This window comes from Bos javanicus, chromosome 5 (assembly GCF_032452875.1).
Source record: "Bos javanicus breed banteng chromosome 5, ARS-OSU_banteng_1.0, whole genome shotgun sequence".
Classification (NCBI taxonomy): Eukaryota; Metazoa; Chordata; class Mammalia; order Artiodactyla; family Bovidae; genus Bos; species Bos javanicus.
Genome location: NC_083872.1, coordinates 33,154,114 through 33,172,131, shown reverse-complemented (window position 1 = coordinate 33,172,131; position 18,018 = coordinate 33,154,114).

Here is an 18,018-nt window from a genome sequence, read left to right as displayed (position 1 = left end):
AGTACCCATAAGTACTTTGGTCTAAATGATGCTGAAACTGGATCTCCAATACTCTGGCCACCTGATGAGGAGAGCCGACTCATTAGAGAAGAACCTGATGCTGGGAAAGATTGAAGGTAGGAGGAGAGGGGGACAATGGAGGATGAAACGGTTGGATGGCATCACTGCCTCAATGGACATGAGTTTGAGCAAGCTCCAGGAGATGATGAAGGACAGGGAAGACTGGCATGCTGCAGTCCAAGGGGTCACAAAGAGTTGGACATGACTGAGCGACTGAACAGCAACAACCATAAGTACAGAGGATCACCAGTGAGAAGTATCTTTTGAGAATAACCAGCTCTCTTTGCTCTAGTTCTTCATACATTCAGAAGTATCCTGAGGAGTCTTTGGGCTCCTGAACAGATGTAAGTGGCAGTAAGGGGGCTCCTTCCTCCACAGACTGAAGCTGGATCCCAGGTAGATATGGCTCATTGTAAACAAATGACTAGGACAGACTCGCTACCTGTTAGTTTAGTTCTTGTGGCTCAGTTCCTCCAAATCTGATCTTTCTCCTTGTGTACAAAGCTTCTTCACCAGCAAACTGAGGCTCAAATCATTAAAAGATCACATCCCTCAAAATAATCTACCCACTTTCCCCATTTCCTCTCTTGTTCGTTCATTCACTTGTCATTCTACTGAGTGCCACTGTGTGCCAGGCAGTGTTCTAGGCGCCAGAGAGAACAAAAGCAATGAAAATTCAGACACTGACAAAAACTACAATAGGTAGATACAGAGTTAGAAGGTGATATGTACTGTAAGCGCGATGGAGGAGGGGAATGTACAGCAGGGAAAGAGAGCGTCAGTTGGGGGAGGGGCAGCATTTTGCATAAAGTGGCTAAGGAAGGCCTCACTGAGGATCACACATGTGAGCAAATTCTTGAAGAAGGTGGGAAAGAGCAAGGTGATATTCGAGCAGAGAGAATTCCAGGGGAAGGGCATGGCCAGCGTAAAGCCCTGAAGTGGGAGCATACGTGACATGATTAAGGAAGTGCTAAGGCAATGGCACCCACTCCAGTACTTTTGCCTAGAAAATCCCATGGACGGAGGAGCCTGGTAGGCTGCAGTCCATGGGGTCGCTAAGAGTCAGACACAACTGAGCGACTTCATTTTCACTTTTCACTTTTCACTTTCATGCATTGGAGAAGGAAATGGCAACCCACTCCAGTGTTCTTGCCTGGAGAATCCCAGGGATGGGAAGCCTGGTGGGCTGCCGTCTACGGAGTCGCACAGAGTCAGACACGGCCCCACATGGGGCACCCAAAACGGACAGGTCATGGTGGAGAGGTCTGACAGAACGTGGTCCACTGGAGAAGGGAATGGCAAACCACTTCAGTATTCTTGCCTTGAGAACCCCATGAACAGTATGAAATGGCAAAATGATAGGATACTGAAAGAGGAACTCACTAGGTCGGTAGGTGCCCAATATGCTACTGGAAAACAGTGGAGAAATAATTCCAGAAAGAATGAAGGGATGGAGCCAAAGCAAAAAGAATACCCAGCTGTGGATGTGACTGGTGATAGAAGCAAGGTCTGATGCTATGAAGAGCAATATTGCATAGGAACCTGGAATGTTAGGTCCATGAATCAAGGCAAATTGGAAATGGTCAAACAGGAGATGGCAAGAGTGAATGTCAACATTCTAGGAATTAGCGAACTAAAATGGACTGGAATGGGTGAATTTAACTCAGATGACCATTATCACTACTGCTGTGGGCAGGAAGTCCTTAGAAGAAATGGAGTAGCCATCATGGTCAACAAAAGAGTCCAAAATGCAGTACTTGGATGCAATCTCAAAAGCAACAGAATGATCTCTGTTTGTTTCCAAGGCAAACCATTCAATATCATGGTAATCCAAGCCTGTGCTCGAACCAGTAATGCTGAAGAAGCTGAAGTTGAACGGTTCTATGAAGACCTACAAGACCTTTTAGAACTAACACTCAAAAAAGATGTCCTTTTCATTATAGGGGACTGGAATGCAAAAGTAGGAAGTCAAGAAACACCTGGAGTAACAGGCAAATTTGGCCTTGGAATACGGAATGAAGCAGGGCAAAGGCTAATAGAGTTTTGGCAAGAAAACACACTGGTCATAGCAAACACCCTCTTCCAACAACACAAGAGAAGACACTACACATGGACATCACCAGATGGTCAACACCGAAATCAGATTGATTATATTCTTTGCAGCCAAACATGGAGAAGCTCTATACAGTCAGCAGAAACAAGACTGGGAGCTGACTGTGGGCTCAGATCATGAACTCCTTATTGCCAAATTCAGACTGAAATTGAAGAAAGTTGGGAAAACCACTGGGCCATTCAAGTATGACCTAAATCAAATCCCTTATGATTATACAGTGGAAGTGAGAAATAGATTTAAGGAACTAGATCTGATAGACAGAGTGCCTGATGAACTATGGATGGAGGTTCGTGACATTGTACAGGAGACAGGGATCAACACCATTCCCATGGAAAAGAAATGCAAAAAAGCAAAATGGCTGTCTGAGGAGGCCTTACAAATAGCTGTGAAAAGAAGAGAGGTGAAAAGCAAAGGAGAAAAGGAAAGATATAAGCATCTGAAAGCAGAGTTCCAAAGAATAGCAAGGAGAGATAAGAAAGCCTTCCTCAACAATCAATGCAAAGAAATAGAGGAAAACAACAGAATGGGAAAGACTAGGGATCTTTTCAAGAAAATTAGAGATACCAAGGGAACATTTCATGCAAAGCTGGGCTCAATAAAGGACAGAAATGGTATGGACCTAACAGAAACAGAAGATATTAAGAAGAAATGGCAAGAATACACAGAACTGTACAAAAAAGATCTTCACGACCCAGATAATCACTATAGTGTGGTCACTCACCTAGAGCCAGACATCCTGGAATGTGAAGTCAAGTGGGCCTTAGGAAGCAACACTATGAACAAAGCTAGTGGAGGTGATGGAATTCCAGTTGAGCTATTTCAAATCCTGAAAGATGATGCTGTGAAAGTGTTGCCCTCAATATGCCAGCAAATTTGGAAAACTCAACATGGCCACAGAACTAGAAAAGGTCAGTTTTCATTCCAATCCCAAAGAAAGGCAATGCCAAAGAATGCTCAAACTACCGCACAATTGCACTCATCTCACACGCTAGTAAAGTAATGCTCAAAATTCTCCAAGCCAGGCTTCAGCAATACGTGAACCGTGAACTTCCAGATGTTCAAGCTTGTTTTAGAAAAGGCAGAGGAACCAGAGATCAAATTGCCAACATCCGATGCATCATGGAAAAAGCAAGAGAGTTCCAGAAAAACATCTATTTCTGCTTTATTGACCATGCCAAAGCCTTTGATTGTATGGATCACAATAAACCGTGGAAAATTCTTCAAGAGATGGGAATACCAGACCACCTGATCTGCCTCTTGAGAAACCTATAAGCAGGTCAGGAAGCAACAGTTAGAACTGGACATGGAACAACAGACTGGTTCCAAATAGGAAAAGGAGTTTGTCAAGGCTGTATATTGTCACCCTGCTTATTTAACTTATATGCAGAGCACATCATGAGAAATGCTGGGCTGGAAGAAGCACAAGCTGGAATCAAGATTGTCAGGAGAAATATCAATAACCTCAGATATGCAGATGACACCACCCTTATGGCAGAAAGTGAAGTCGAACTCAAAAGCCTCTTGATGCAAGTGAAAGTGGAGAGTGAAAAAGTTGGCTTAAAGCTCAACATTCAGAAAACGAAGATCATGGCATCTGGTCCCATCACTTCATGGGAAATAGATGGGGAAACAGTGGAAACAGTGTCAGACTTTATTTTTGGGGGCTCCAAAATCACCGCAAATGGCAATTGCAGCCATGAAATTAAAAGATGCTTACTCCTTGGAAGGAAAGTTATGACCAACCTAGATAGCAAATTAAAAAGCAGAGACATTACTTTGCCAACAAAGGTCTGTCTAGTCAAGGCTACGGTTTTTCCAGTAGTCATGTATGGATGTGAGCGTTGGACTGTGAAGAAAGCTGATCGCTGAAGAATTGATGCTTTTGAACTGTGGTGTTGGAGAAGACTCTTGAGAGTCCTTGGACTGCAAGGAGATCCAACTAGTCCATTCTAAAGGAGATCAGTCCTGGGTGTTCATTGGAAGGACTGATGCTGAGGCTGAAACTGCAATGCTTTGGCTACCTCATGCAAAGAGTTGACTCATTGGGAAAGACCCTGATGCTGGGAGGGATTTGGGGCAGGAGGAGAAGGGGACGACAGAGGATGAGATGGCTGGATGGCATCACCAACTCGATGGACATGAGTTTGGGTAAACTCCGGGAGTTGTGATGGACTGAGAGGCCTGACGTGCTGCGATTCATTGGGTCGCATAGAGTCCAACACAACTGAGCGACTGAACTGAACTGAACTGTGGAGCATCCGGGCTTCCCAGGTGGCACTAGTGGTAAAGAACCTGCCTGCTAATGCAGGAGACATAAGAGATACTGGCTTGATCCCTGGGCCTGGAAGATCCTGTAGAGGAGGGCATGGCAACCCACGGCAGTATTCTTGCCTGGAGAATCCAATGGAGAGAGAAGACTGGCGAGCTATAGTTGCTGTGATCCCAGAGTCGGACACAACTCAAGTGACTTAGCACACACACATGCACTTGGAGGATCCAGAGCCATGGCCCCCATTTGTTGTTCAGTCAGTCATGTCCGACTGTTTGTGACCCCATAGACTGCATCATACCAGGCTCCTCTGTCCTTCACTATCCTTCGGAGTTTGCTCAAATTCATATCCATTGAGTCAGTGATGCTTTCTAACCATTGTCATCCTCTTCCACCCCCTTCTCCTTTTGCCTTCAATCTTTCCCAGCCTCAGAGTCTTTTCCAGTGAGTCAGCTCTTTGCATCAAGTGGTCAAACTATTGGTGCTTGAGCTTCAGCACCTGTTAGGAAAAGGCTAATCTGGTTCCTGTAGGAAAGATGATGGTGACTTGGACCAGAATGAGATCAGTGGTAGAGGTGAGATGTGGTCAGATTCTGCGTGGTTTGTTTTTTTTTTTTTTTTAAGGAACAAATAATCAGGTTCGTGATGAAAGAGCAGTCAAGCATGACCCCAAAGTTTTTAGCCTGACCTGGAAGGATGGAGTTGTCCTTACCAAATGGGGAAGATGTTGGGGAGAGCAGGCTGGGAGCTGGGGCAGGATCAGGAGTTCAGTTCTGGACAGGAATCCAAGGGGAGGTGCCAGGTGGGCAGATAATATATGAATCTGTGGGCTGTAGATGTAAATTTAGGAGTGTTGGCAGGTCAGTGATCTCAAAGCCACAAGACAAATAAGATCACAAGTCAGTGAAGATCGAAACAGCAACTGAAGGGCCAAGGCTGAGTCTCAGGTCATCCCACTGCCTGGGGGCCAGAGAAGCCGGCAAAGGAGACCGAAATGAGGAAAGAGCAAAATCGGGAGAGTGCGGCGCCCAGAATCCAAGCTAGAAAGTGGTTCACAGAGGAGGGGAGAGCTGTGTGTGCCTCAGCCAGGCGACACTTCTCAGTGGCTACCGCATTGACAGTGCAGAGGACATGGTGGTCTTGGCAGCAAAAGCAGGTTCAGTGAAGCAGGGAGAGCAAAAGCCAGATCCAAGCGAGTTCAGGAAAGAAGTAAAGGAGGAGAATTGAACAGGAAGTACAGAGAACACCTTGAGGAGCACTGCTGCGAATGGGAGAAGGAGGTGGCACCTTTTAATTTATTTGATTTGTATTTTAAGAAGGGAGTAGCAACACGTGTTTACAAGAGGAAGTGACCATATAGATCATACAGGGTCAGATTGATGAGGAAGGTTGTGGGGGTAGAACTGCTAGAATGACGTCCTTAAAGACACGAGAGGAGACGGTATCCTAAGAACTTTATAATGAAAATCATCATGCCAACTGACATTCAGTGACTGCTTATAATGCACGAAGCGCGGTTCTAAACCCTCGGCAAACACTGTCCCATTTAATCCTCACAGTAACCCTCTGAAATGGGGATAATTACAGGTGAGGAAACACAGGCTCACAAAGCCCCTGACTTTACTCAAGGTCACAAACCACGAGGTGGGCCCAGGTGCTTTGAATTCAGAGTCCAGGCCCCTGGTCCTCAGGCCACACGGCCTGGTTTTGTTTTTGTTTCGATGCCCCCAGGAGGGACCCACCGCATCCTCAGAAGGCAGGCTCCAACACTGCCCTCCTCAGGCCTCCCACCGTGGGTGGAAGTGGACTGCGGGTGAGGACTTGAGTGGAGGGCTCAGGGACCAGACGCACTCATCACAGAAAAAGCAGGATGGGGGCAGGGGGTTTGATAACAGAGGGCCCCCATCACAGAAGCCAGGCTAGGGGCCCGACTCCAGCTTCCAGGCCAGTGACTGTCAGACGCCGTCTGCGTTGCTCTGCTCTTGGGCAGTGGGACTCCTGATAAAATGAAATGTTACATGTGAAGTCCATAAACGGACTAGAAGAAGAAGGGAGACTACATTTCTGCAGATGTGGCCCCTCACTGGAGAGTCACTGGGGCAGGGGGAAGGGGGTGTTCCAGACCCAGCTGTGGAGCCCTTGAGAGACATGGGGAGTGACAGGGCAAGGGGGCTAGGGGTGGGGAACAGGGGACAGAAGGAGATTGCTATGACTGATTGTTCGAGACATTTTCTTCCTTGCTTCCTTTCTTCCTTCCTAATATATCAGGCAAGAGGTACTGAAGCTTGCGTATAAGGACCCCCGCCTTTCTGATAGCCATTACAGCCTGAAACCACTGCTCTGGGTATACGGGATGGAACAGTTCCTGCCCCGGTGCCATGTCAGCAAACCAGAACTCAGCTGGCATGTCCTTGTAAAGGCTCCACTTGGCCAGAAGCGCTGGCTGTCTAGTCAGCCAGTCCCCACACAACAAGCCAGCTCTGGACTCTATATTATTTCCTTGTTTCTTACTCATTTTCTCTTTTTCTCTTCCTTATTCTTTATCCTATAAAAGTTTCCTGACTTCCACCCCATTTACTAGTTCTCTAGACCCTTGGGAATAGAGACCACCAGCTGCATAAAGCCTTTTAAATAAAGCTTGTTGCATCTACATTTTCTTCTTGAGTCCTTTTTAATACAGGTGCGGAAGGGAGCTCTCCTCCTCCCCCTCCTCTTCCTCTTCTTTCTCCTCCTTTCACTTCTCCTCCTCTTTCTCCAAATCCATCTTTGTTTTTCCCTTCCTTTTTCCAATGTTAGCAAAGCATTCAATACTTACCAAAGAACACACTGTCTTCAAGTGTTGGTGTCTGTGCCACGCTGTAGGCACCTAGGGTAGAAGCCAGTTATGATGTGCATGGAAGCCTGGGGTCCGATCAGAAGCCCGTGTGAAGCAGGCACCCAAGAAATGGCTGTTGAGTTATGAATGACACAAGGGATAATATGCAGGATTTTTTAAAGTTTATTCATCTCTGATACCAAGTTCCTTTACCCTAATTTAAAAAAGAAAGAACAAATAAAGGAAAGAATGGGAGGGAAAGAGAGAAAAAGAGAAAGAAAGGAAGGAAGGAAGGAAGAGTGAAACAGCAGCAGTGTTTTTCAGGCTTCCTGATGCCGATGATTGATTTTGATGTGCTCTCAGTCCATACTTCTAATAACTAGCACTACCTGATTTCTACAAAATAATGGTCATTTAACAATGAGCCTGCAGCTCTGCAAAGTTCTGAATCACTACAGAAGCATAAATTATGTTCAGTGGGATTTTAGAGCTGCCCACTGCATTGTCCCTGGCATACGCTGGTACTGACTATGATATCCCCTGGAACTATTGGATCAAAGATTGAAAGACGATCAGACATAGGTAGAAGGGACTCCTACAACTGCTAGGGGAGGAGAGGGGCAGACTGGATGGTGCTGTGACCCACTAATGTAATAGTCCATGGTCATGATTTGTAGTTCTTAAAAACTGGCCAAGTTTTATATCAGTAGGAAACTGGTTAAAGGTATTCTGTTCTACCCATTGGAGCACCACACAAGGGAGGAGGTACCCTTATATACACTGACATGGAAAGAAGCCCATGACCTATTTTTTGCTCTAAAAGCAAATTACAGAATTATATTTTTTTTCTTTTTTTTTTTAAGGTAAATTGTGTGTGTTTGTGGGGAGAGAGGAGCTTTAAATATGCCTAGAAAAATCCAGATGGCTATAGACCAAGCCATTTGTGGTAAGCTCTGGGGAATGTTGAAGGAGGCCCGGAAGTAGGCTTTCACTTTTCTGTCCTTTTATACACTTCATATTGGGGTTTGAATTTTTTATAAGCATGGGGCACTATAAAAATAACTGGTTACCCATGTGTAGGCTACCACCAGTGCACGATAACTTTCTGTTAACCAACATGTGAATATCCTGTTTCTCACACAGGGGAGCTTGCAGCATTTGGAGCAAGAACAGCCCTGTCAGAAAGTCAAGACCCCCCGTCTTATTCCTCCTGTGCCCCAGCCACCTGTGTTCCCTCAGGCAAGTTACTTCATCTTTTGGACCAAGAGGATGGAATCAAATTTCCTCGCAACTTCTTCCTAAGCTCAACATTTCTAAAGAGGAAATAGAGTCCTTCTAAGTGTTCATTTGAAAACCTGATTCAGCTGCAACTTCCCAAATATGATATTTCTTTGGTGATATTTTCTTCAAAATTTTGAAGAAAAAGAATTCAGTGAGTATTGAAGAAAAAAAATCTATTAGACTGTTACATTCAATGTTGATTTTTCAATAAACAACTATGCTTATTGCCCATGAGATTGCACTTTTCTCAGTTCTCTGATGCTGTTTGTGGTTTGCCCAAAGTTACAAAGAACTGTAAATTGCTTTTCCCCACAGCCTCCTGGTCCGTGCATAACTATAACTTTGGGGAAAAGCATGGAGTTACAAAAGGATTCGCTGTTGGAGAAACCTAAGCAGCCAGTAAGCCAAACAAACTTAATGACAAAGTAAGAGTTAGGAAGGGGAACAAAATGATTTATTTTGAACCTAATTAAACATTTAAATCAGAGAAGGCAATGGCAAACCACTCCAGTACTCTTGCCTGGAAAATCCCATAGACAGAGGAGCCTGGAAGGCTGCAGTCCATGGGGTCCCTGAGGGTTGGACACGACTGAGCAACTTCACTTTCACTTTTCACTTTCATGCATTGGAGAAGGAAATGGCAACCCACTCCAGTGTTCTTGCCTGGAGAATCCCAGGGATGGGGGAGCCTGGTGGGCTGCCGTCTATGGGGTCGAACAGAGTTGGACACGACTGAAGTGACTTAGCAGCAGCAGCAAACATTTAAATATTTAAGTGGATAATACATCAACACCATGAGACTTCATGTAAACCCAAGAAACCAGAAAATTAGTTAAATTTCAGTACTATTTCTGTAATAAATACATTTTAGATCAAGCCAGCCTAACAGGTTGTGTTTATCAGTCAGATGGAGCATAAATAATAAACAAACCCCCTTAAACACCTTTAATTAAATGACTTGACTACCACTTTAAGAAATATAGCTTGGAGAAGAGATGTTAAATCTTCAACAGTAACATTAGCACAGAGTCTCCTTGAATCTGCATAAAGACAGTCCGTGAAGGAAGGTTGCTGGATACTGGGACAATCAGGCTGGGACAGCACAACCACTCCAGTCAAGACTACCCTTGCTTCAGGGAAGCCGTTTTGTTGGCCCCACTGGAAAAGTCTAGTTGAGGGTTGTACTCCATGCTCTCTGGCAATTCTATGCTTTGGAGTAAGAGAAGACAAAGATTAAATCGATCTCCATTTCTTACTAGGGCAAGCCACATAAGTAAACCTCAATTCTCTTATCTGTAAAGTGGGATAATACATAACAACACAGAAACATAGTCACACACAATGAAAGAATACAGGTAAAGCAACCTACCACTGATGCTCAGAGAAAACACTCAATAAATATTTATCTCCTTCCTTCCAAGTAAAAATTATATCTCTAAAACCACTGGATATCAGCATGAACTCAGGAGCTATTTGACATTCCTGGTCTGCTGATTTTACTGAGGCAAAATCGACCATCTTTGTGAGTTTCTTAAGATGCTCTCTAAATCTATTTTATTATTTTTAAAACTGGAATAACATCTCCTTGCCAACCTACTGCATAAGGATGTCATGAAGACAGATTTTTCTATTTCTGCAAGTAATGAAGTATTCATACAAGTGTGAATAGTAACATCATTATTACTATACCCTCCAGTGAAATGGCAGGTACTACTTAAAACTCTGAGGAGGGCATGGCAAGCTACTCCAGTATTTTCGCCTGGAGAATCCCATAGACAGAGGAGCCTGGAGGGCTCCAGTCCATAGGATCCCAAAGAGTTGGACATGACTGAAGCGACTTAGCACACACACACACTTAAAACTGTAAGATGAGAAAGAAGCTTATAGAACATATAACCTCTCTCTTAGGTTTTGCTATTAGAAAATTAAATCCAGAGAGGTGAAGCAACCTATTCAAGATCACACAGCTTGTTAGGGGCAGAGCTAATATTAGAATTCAGTCTCCTGAAGCTCAGAAAAGTTCAGGAAACCCTGGACCTCAGCCAGGAAGGGGAATCTGTACCTTAAAACCTCTATATACACCAAACTACAGAGTCTACTTCTAGACAACTCAGCCTGTAATACTCAGCTACTCAGATGGCTAAAAAATGTAGTATTTTAGCCCATGGCCATGTGTATTCTATACCATCCCCATAGTAGGCTTTGCATATGTCTAATATAAAGGAGGCATTCAAAATGTTTATTGAATGAATGAATGAGAGAATGATTGAGTGGATGAATGAATAACAGGAATCCCCAGGGAAAGGACAAAGGGACAAATTAAATGTATTAGATATACACATATTGGGTCTTATGGGTATATACATAAACTCCTTAGATATCAATAATCGGAAAAGTACAAATATATTTTAAGACACTTATTCTAATTTTACCTGAAGAAAGAGAAGAGAACAATAGTTTCAAAGGGACCTTATCATATTTGCAAGAAAGGGGAAGAAATTTTTGTGTCTAATGTTCAGGGAGAATTGCTAATATATCACACAAGTAGTTGAGAAGAGTTCTTTTTATGTTTTGTTTGCTCGCGTGTTTTTGCCAAAGCAAAGACAGCTTGGGAAAGAAGCCTGCAATCTTGTGGAACCTTAATTCCCTGGGACAGAAGGAGATCAAAAATCTTGTACTTTTCCACAAATTTCATGTGCCACGGTATTTTACAAGGCAAGAGGAAGAAATTAATCTATAAAATGTATTTTACAAACAGAAAAACATAAGTATTTTTCTCAGAGAACTATAAGGTCAGCAGACTCAACAGTAAAAGATCTGTGGAGAAAATATACCTGAGCAGGGAGTGAGGGGGAGGGAGGAGAAATAACAATATTTGGTCAAAGGAGAGCCCTAAGGCCACAGGGGCGGAGCCTGGGAGCCTGGTAGGGAGGAGTCTGAGGAGCCTGCAGCCAGGGCCACTCTCTCCAAGGAAGGGACTAAGTCCCTAGAACACAATACCACCCATGTAATATTACACCAGTGCCCTTCTGGGGATCATGGCTGGTGACAGAACTTTAAGTCAGTGGACAAAGAAGACATGTGGGCTAGAGGAGCATCCTCAGAGCAGCCTGAGCCCCCTCTAGTCTTTGGGCACACATCCTGCATTCAAATGAGGGCCTAGAAGGAAATTAATGAAGGCAGCATTCAACTTGAGGACAGAGCCAAATAGCCTTTTTTATACAACAGGCTGTCGGTGAAAATAATCAATAAACAGTCTATAGTAGAAATAGAAAAGGGTTTTATCTGGGTCAAACTGAGGACTACAGCCTGGAAGGCAGCCTCTCAGATAACGCTGAGGAATTGCTCCAGAAAAGCACAGTTATCAGCATAGTTTCATACCTTGTCAGAACAAAGAATATCGAACAAATCAGGGATACTTTACTTCAAGGTTTCAAAAAATCAGACCAGCACATAAACAGTGGATCAATGTGGCCATGGCACCTGGGAAGGAGTCCTTTCATCAAAGGAAGACCAGATTGCATCCCTGGAAGACGGGCACTTAGTCTTTATTTTTATTTTTTCTTTTTTTAATTGAAATCTAGTTGATTTACAATGTTGTATTAGTTTCAGGTGTACAGAAAAGTGATTCAGTTTTACGTATACATACACACTCTTTTTCAGAGTCTTTTCCCTGCTAGGTTATTACAAAACATTGAGTACAGTTCCCTATGCTGTACAGTAGGTCCTTGCTGGTTATCTATTGTATACAGAGTAGTGTGTGTATATTAACCCCAATGTCCTAATTTATCCTTACCCCCACTTTTCTCTTGATAACCACAAGTTTCTTTTCTATGTGCATGTTGTCTATGTCTATGGGTCTATTTCCGTTTTATCAAATCAGATCAGATCAGTCGCTCAGTCGTGTCCCACTCTTTGCGACCCCCTGAATCGCAGCACTCCAGGCCTCCCTGTCCATCACCAACTCCCGGAGTTCACTCAGACTCACGTCCATCAAGTCAGTGATGCCATCCAGCCATCTCATCCTCTGTCATCCCCTTCTCCTCCTGCCCCCAATCCCTCCCAGCACCAGAGTCTTTTCCAATGAGTCAACTCTTTGCATGAGGTGGCCAAAGTACTGGAGTTTCAGCTTTAGCATCATTCCTTCCAAAGAAATCCCAGGGCTGATCTCCTTCAGAATGGACTGGTTGGATCTCCTTGCAGTCCAAGGGACTCTCAAGAGTCTTCTCCAACACCACAGTTCAAAAGCACCAATTCTTTGGCACTCAGCCTTCTATACAGTCCAACTCTCACATCCATACATGCCCACAGGAAAACCCATAGCCTTGACTAGACGGACCTTTGTTGGCAAAGTAATGTCTCTGCTTTTGAATATGCTATCTAGGTTGGACATAACTTTCCTTCCAAGGAGTAAGCGTCTTGTAATTTCATGGCTGCAGTCACCATCTGCAGTGATTTTGGAGCCCATAAAAATAAAGTCTGACACTGTTTCCACTGTTTCCCCATCTTCTATTTCCCATGAAGTGATGGGACCGGATGCCATGATCTTCGTTTTCTGAATGTTGAGCTTTAAGCCAACTTTTTCACTCTCCACTTTCACTTGCATCAAGAGGCTTTTAGATCCTCTTCACTTTCTGCCATAAGGGTGGTGTCATCTGCATATCTGAGGTTATTGATATTTCTCCCGGCAATCTTGATTCCAGCTTGTGTTTCTTCCAGTCCAGCATTTCTCATGATGTGCTCTGCATATAAGTTAAATAAACAGGGTGACAATATACAGCCTTGATGAACTCCTTTTCCTATTTGGAACCAGTCTGTTGTTCCATGTCCAGTTCTAACTGTTGCTTCCTGACCTGCATACCCAAATTTCTCAAGAGGCAGATTAGGTGGTCTGGTACTCCCATCTCTTTCAGAATTTTCCACAGTTTCTTGTGATCCACACAGTCAAAGGCTTTGGCATAGTCAATAAAGCAGAAATAGATGTTTTTCTGGAACTCTCTTGCTTTTTCCATGATCCAGCGGATGTTGGCAATTTGATCTCTGGTTCCTCTGCCTTTTCTAAAACCAGCTTGAACATCTGGAAGTTCACGGTTCACATATTGCTGAAGCCTGGCTTGGAGAATTTTGAGCATTACTTTACTAGTGTGTGAGATGAGTGCAATTGTGCAGTAGTGTGAGCATTCTTTGGCATTGCCTTTCTTTGGGATTGGAATTAAAACTGACCTTTTCCAGTCCTGTGGCCACTGCTGAGTTTTCCAAATTTGCTGGCATATTGAGTGTAGCACTTTCACAGCATCATCTTTCAGGATTTGAAATAGCTCAACTGGAATTCCATCACCTCCACTAGCTTTGTTCGTAGTGATGCTTTCTAAGGCCCACTTGACTTCACATTCCAGGATGTCTGGCTCTAGGTCAGTGATCACACCATTATGATTATCTGGGTTGTGAAGATCTTTTTTGTACAGTTCTTTTGGGTATTCTTGCCATCTCTTCTTAATATCTTCTGTTTCTGTTAGGTCCATACCATTTCTGTCCTTTATCGAGCTCATCTTTGCATGAAATGTTCCTTTGGTATCTCTGATTTTCTTGAAGAGATCCCTAGTCTTTCCCATTCTGTTGTTTTCCTCTGTTTCTTTGCATTGATTGCTGAAGAAGACTTTCTTATCTCTTCTTGCTATTCTTTGGAACTCTGCATTCAGATGTTTATATCTTTCCTTTTCTCCTTTGCTTTTCGCTTCTCTTCTTTTCACAGCTATTTGTAAGGCCTCCTCAGACAGCCATTTTGCTTTTTTGCATTTCTTTTCCATGGGAATGGTCTTGATCCCTGTCTCATGTACAATGTCACGAACCTCATTCCGTAGTTCATCAGGCACTCTATCTATCAGATCTAGTTCCTTAAATCTATTTCTCACTTCCACTGTATAATCATAAGGCATTTGATTTAGGTCATACCTGAATGGTCTAGTGGTTTTCCCTACTTTCTTCAATTTCAGTCTGAATTTGACAATAAGGAGTTCATGGTCTGAGCTGCAGTCAACTCCTGGTCTTGTTTTTGCTGACTGTATAGAGCTTCTCCATGTTTGGCTGCAAAGAATATAACCAGTCTGATTTCGGTGTTGACCATCTGGTGATGTCCATGTATAGAGTCTTCTCTTGTGTTGTTGGAAGAGGGTGTTTGCTATGACCAGTGCATTTTCTTGGCAAAACTCTATTAGTCTTTGCCCTGCTTCATTCCGTATTTCAAGGCCAAATTTGCCTATTACTCCAGGTGTTTCTTGACTTCCTGCTTTTGCATTCCAGTCCCCTATAATGAAAAGGACATCTTTTTTGGGTGTTAGTTCTAAAAGGTCTTGTAGGTCTTCATAGAACCATTCAACTTCAGCTTCTTCAGCATTACTGGTTGGGGCATAGACTTGGATTACTGTGATATTGAATGGTTTGCCTTGGAAACGAACAGAGATCATCCTGTCATTTTTGAGATTGCATCCAAGTACTGCATTTCAGACTCTTTTGTTGACCATGATGGCTACTCCATTTCTTCTGAGGGATTCCTGCCCACAGTAGTAGATATAATGGTCATCTGAGTTAAATTCACCCATTCCAGTCCATTTCAGTTCGCTGATTCCTAGAATGTTGACACTCACTCTTGCCATCTCTTGTTTGACCACTTCCAATTTGCCTTGATTCATGGACCTGACATTCCAGGTTCCTATGCAATATTGCTCTTCACAGCATCAGACCTTGCTTCTATCACCAGTCACATCCACAGCTGGGTATTCTTTTTGCTTTGGCTCCATCCCTTCATTCTTTCTGGAGTTATTTCTCCACTGATCTCCAGTAGCATATTGGGCACCTACCGACCTGGGGAGTTTCTCTTTCAGTATCCTATCATTTTGCCTTTTCATACTGTTCATGGGGTTCTCAAGGCAAGAATACTGAAGTGGTTTGCCATTGCATTCTCTAGTGGACCACATTCTGTCAGATCTCTCCACCATGACCCGCCCGTCTTGGGTTGCCCCACGGGCATGGCTTAGTTTCACTGAGTTAGACAAGGCTGTGGTCCTAGTGTGATTAGATTGACTAGTTTTCTGTAAGTATGGTTTCAGTGTGTTTGCCCTCTGATGCCCTCTTGCAACACCTACCATCTTACTTGGGTTTCTCTTACCTTGGACGAGGGGTATCTCCTCACTGCTGCCCTTCCTGACCTTCAACGTGGGATAGCTCCTCTAGGCCCTCCTGCGCCTAAGTTCATTTATATCATTCTTTCTTTTTATATTCCACATACAGGTGATATCATACATTTGCCTTGGGGGCTTCCCTGGTAGCTCAGAAGGTAAAGAATCTACCTGCAATGCAGCAGTCCCAGGTTTGATCCCTGAGTTGGGAAGATCCCTTGCAGAAGGGAATGGCAATCCACTTCAGTATTCTTGCCTGGAGAATTCCAGGTACCTTTGTACCTGGCAGGCTATAATGTTCATGGAGTTGCAAAGAGTCGGACACGACTAAGCAACTAACACTTTCACTTTCCAATAGAGCCGTCCTTCTCTCTCTGGCTTGTTTCATTTAGCATGATAATCTCTAGATCCATCCATGTTGCTCAAATGGATGTCTTTATTTTCAACATGGACATTCTTTACTTCTGGTCAATGTGCCCTTTTCATTAATAATTAAAGCAGATGTACAATATCACAAACAGGCTGGTCTAGTTAGCATCAAATTCAACTGAACTCACATATAAGCGGGAATGACTTCCCCATACCTCAGTATGTGAACATTTCTTTTATCAAGGCCCTTGAGGAGACTTCCATAAAGAAACAGCCTATGCCCCTGCTGTGAGGAGTTGCACTTCCCAGATCCTCAGGGACTAGGAAGATCACATCTGAAACCCCACAGCCAAAGCAAAACCCTTTTGCTGACATTCACTTTCAATTTGACCGTTTTTATTTAATGTCCAGCCCAAAATGGACAAGATAATACACTTTTATTTCTCTTCCAGAGAGCAAACAAATATAAGGTTTGACACAAGAAAAAGAAATAAAGCTAAATGTGGCTATTATTTCTCATTAAAAGTTGAAGTGTCAAGCTTTAAACCCTGAGGAAGCTGCTGAGAGGCCATAGGTGGGAGACATTTACGGACTAGAGAAAGGAGGTGATAGATAGAAAAATCATACAGATTGTGCTTTCCTCATCTCTCTGCTATTTTCCTATTTTTCAGGCTGAGGGGCACCTGGGCTGTCTCAGAAGTTTCCATTGTGGACTAAAACAATGCACAATGTGAGAGCTGTGAGTTAAGTTTTATTTGGGGCACAATGAGGACTGGGGTCTGGTAGCTCTGAGAGACTGCTCCAAAGAAGCAGTGGGGGGCGGTCAAAGATAAGATTTTGGTGAAGGAGGAGTTCAGGGCAAACAAGCCTTTTCCCAAAAGGCTTTCTGCTAGTCACAAGGAGTTGATGTCACCATGAAGGGAGTTAGTGCTCTTGTAGATATGAGGAGATGCAGGAGTTGGGATCATGAAATCAGCTCCTAAAAATATCTAACTATCTCAAGACCTGTTCCACCAGTTTCGCTGGGGCACAGGTGCCTCACTCTCCACCCTGAGCTCCCTTCCAGGAGTGCGGGAGGTCAGCAGCTGCAGCAGGGCAGGCAGATGGCAAATGCCCATGTTGCTGCTGTTCAATCACTGGCAAACACTCTCAGCAAGTGCCAATTTGTAGCTGACACCGTCACAGGCCAAAGGCCACATCTGTCTTCCTCTAGCCCCAGCTGGTCCCCTCAAGAGAAAACTGAGAAAACGTCTTCCCTTTGCTCACACCAGGAGGGCTGTGGTGGGGAGACACCAGGTACCGCAGTGGCCTCCCCACAGGCAGCTGGGCCTCAGACAAGACCTCCCACAACAGACTTGTCACCACTAATAAAAACTAAAATGCATCATCTCATTTAATCCTCACTACAACCCACTAGAAAGGTACTATTTTAATCCCCAGTTCATATGTGAGAAAATTAAGATGTAGAGAGATCAAGTAACTCGAAAGAGGTTTCAAACTATCAAAGGAGGAGTGCCTCCCTTGGGGGGTGGTGGGATGGAGCTGGTGTGGAAATGGCAAAGCGCCCCCAGTTAAAAAAAAAAAAATTACGTCTCCTACGTTTTCTAGTTGCTCATGAGTAACTTGAGGAGGGCAGTATGTTGAGAGGAACACATGAGATAGCAGATGTCAGGACACAGCGGTCCACAGTGAGCACTAGGCCAATGGTAAGCACACCATTAATCCTCCCAGCATCCCTGGAAGAAAGCGGTATCTCCCCCCATTTACCCATGAAGACACTAAGGCTTCACCACACGGTGAGAGGCCCAAGGCCATCCAGATAAGAAACAGAGCTGCAGGAAGAAGAGCTCAATTTCCACCCAGTCTGGAATCCTTCCCACCCAACTCAGCTCCTCCCTAACCCTTCCTGCACTCCTGGGGTGTGCCCCAAGCTGCT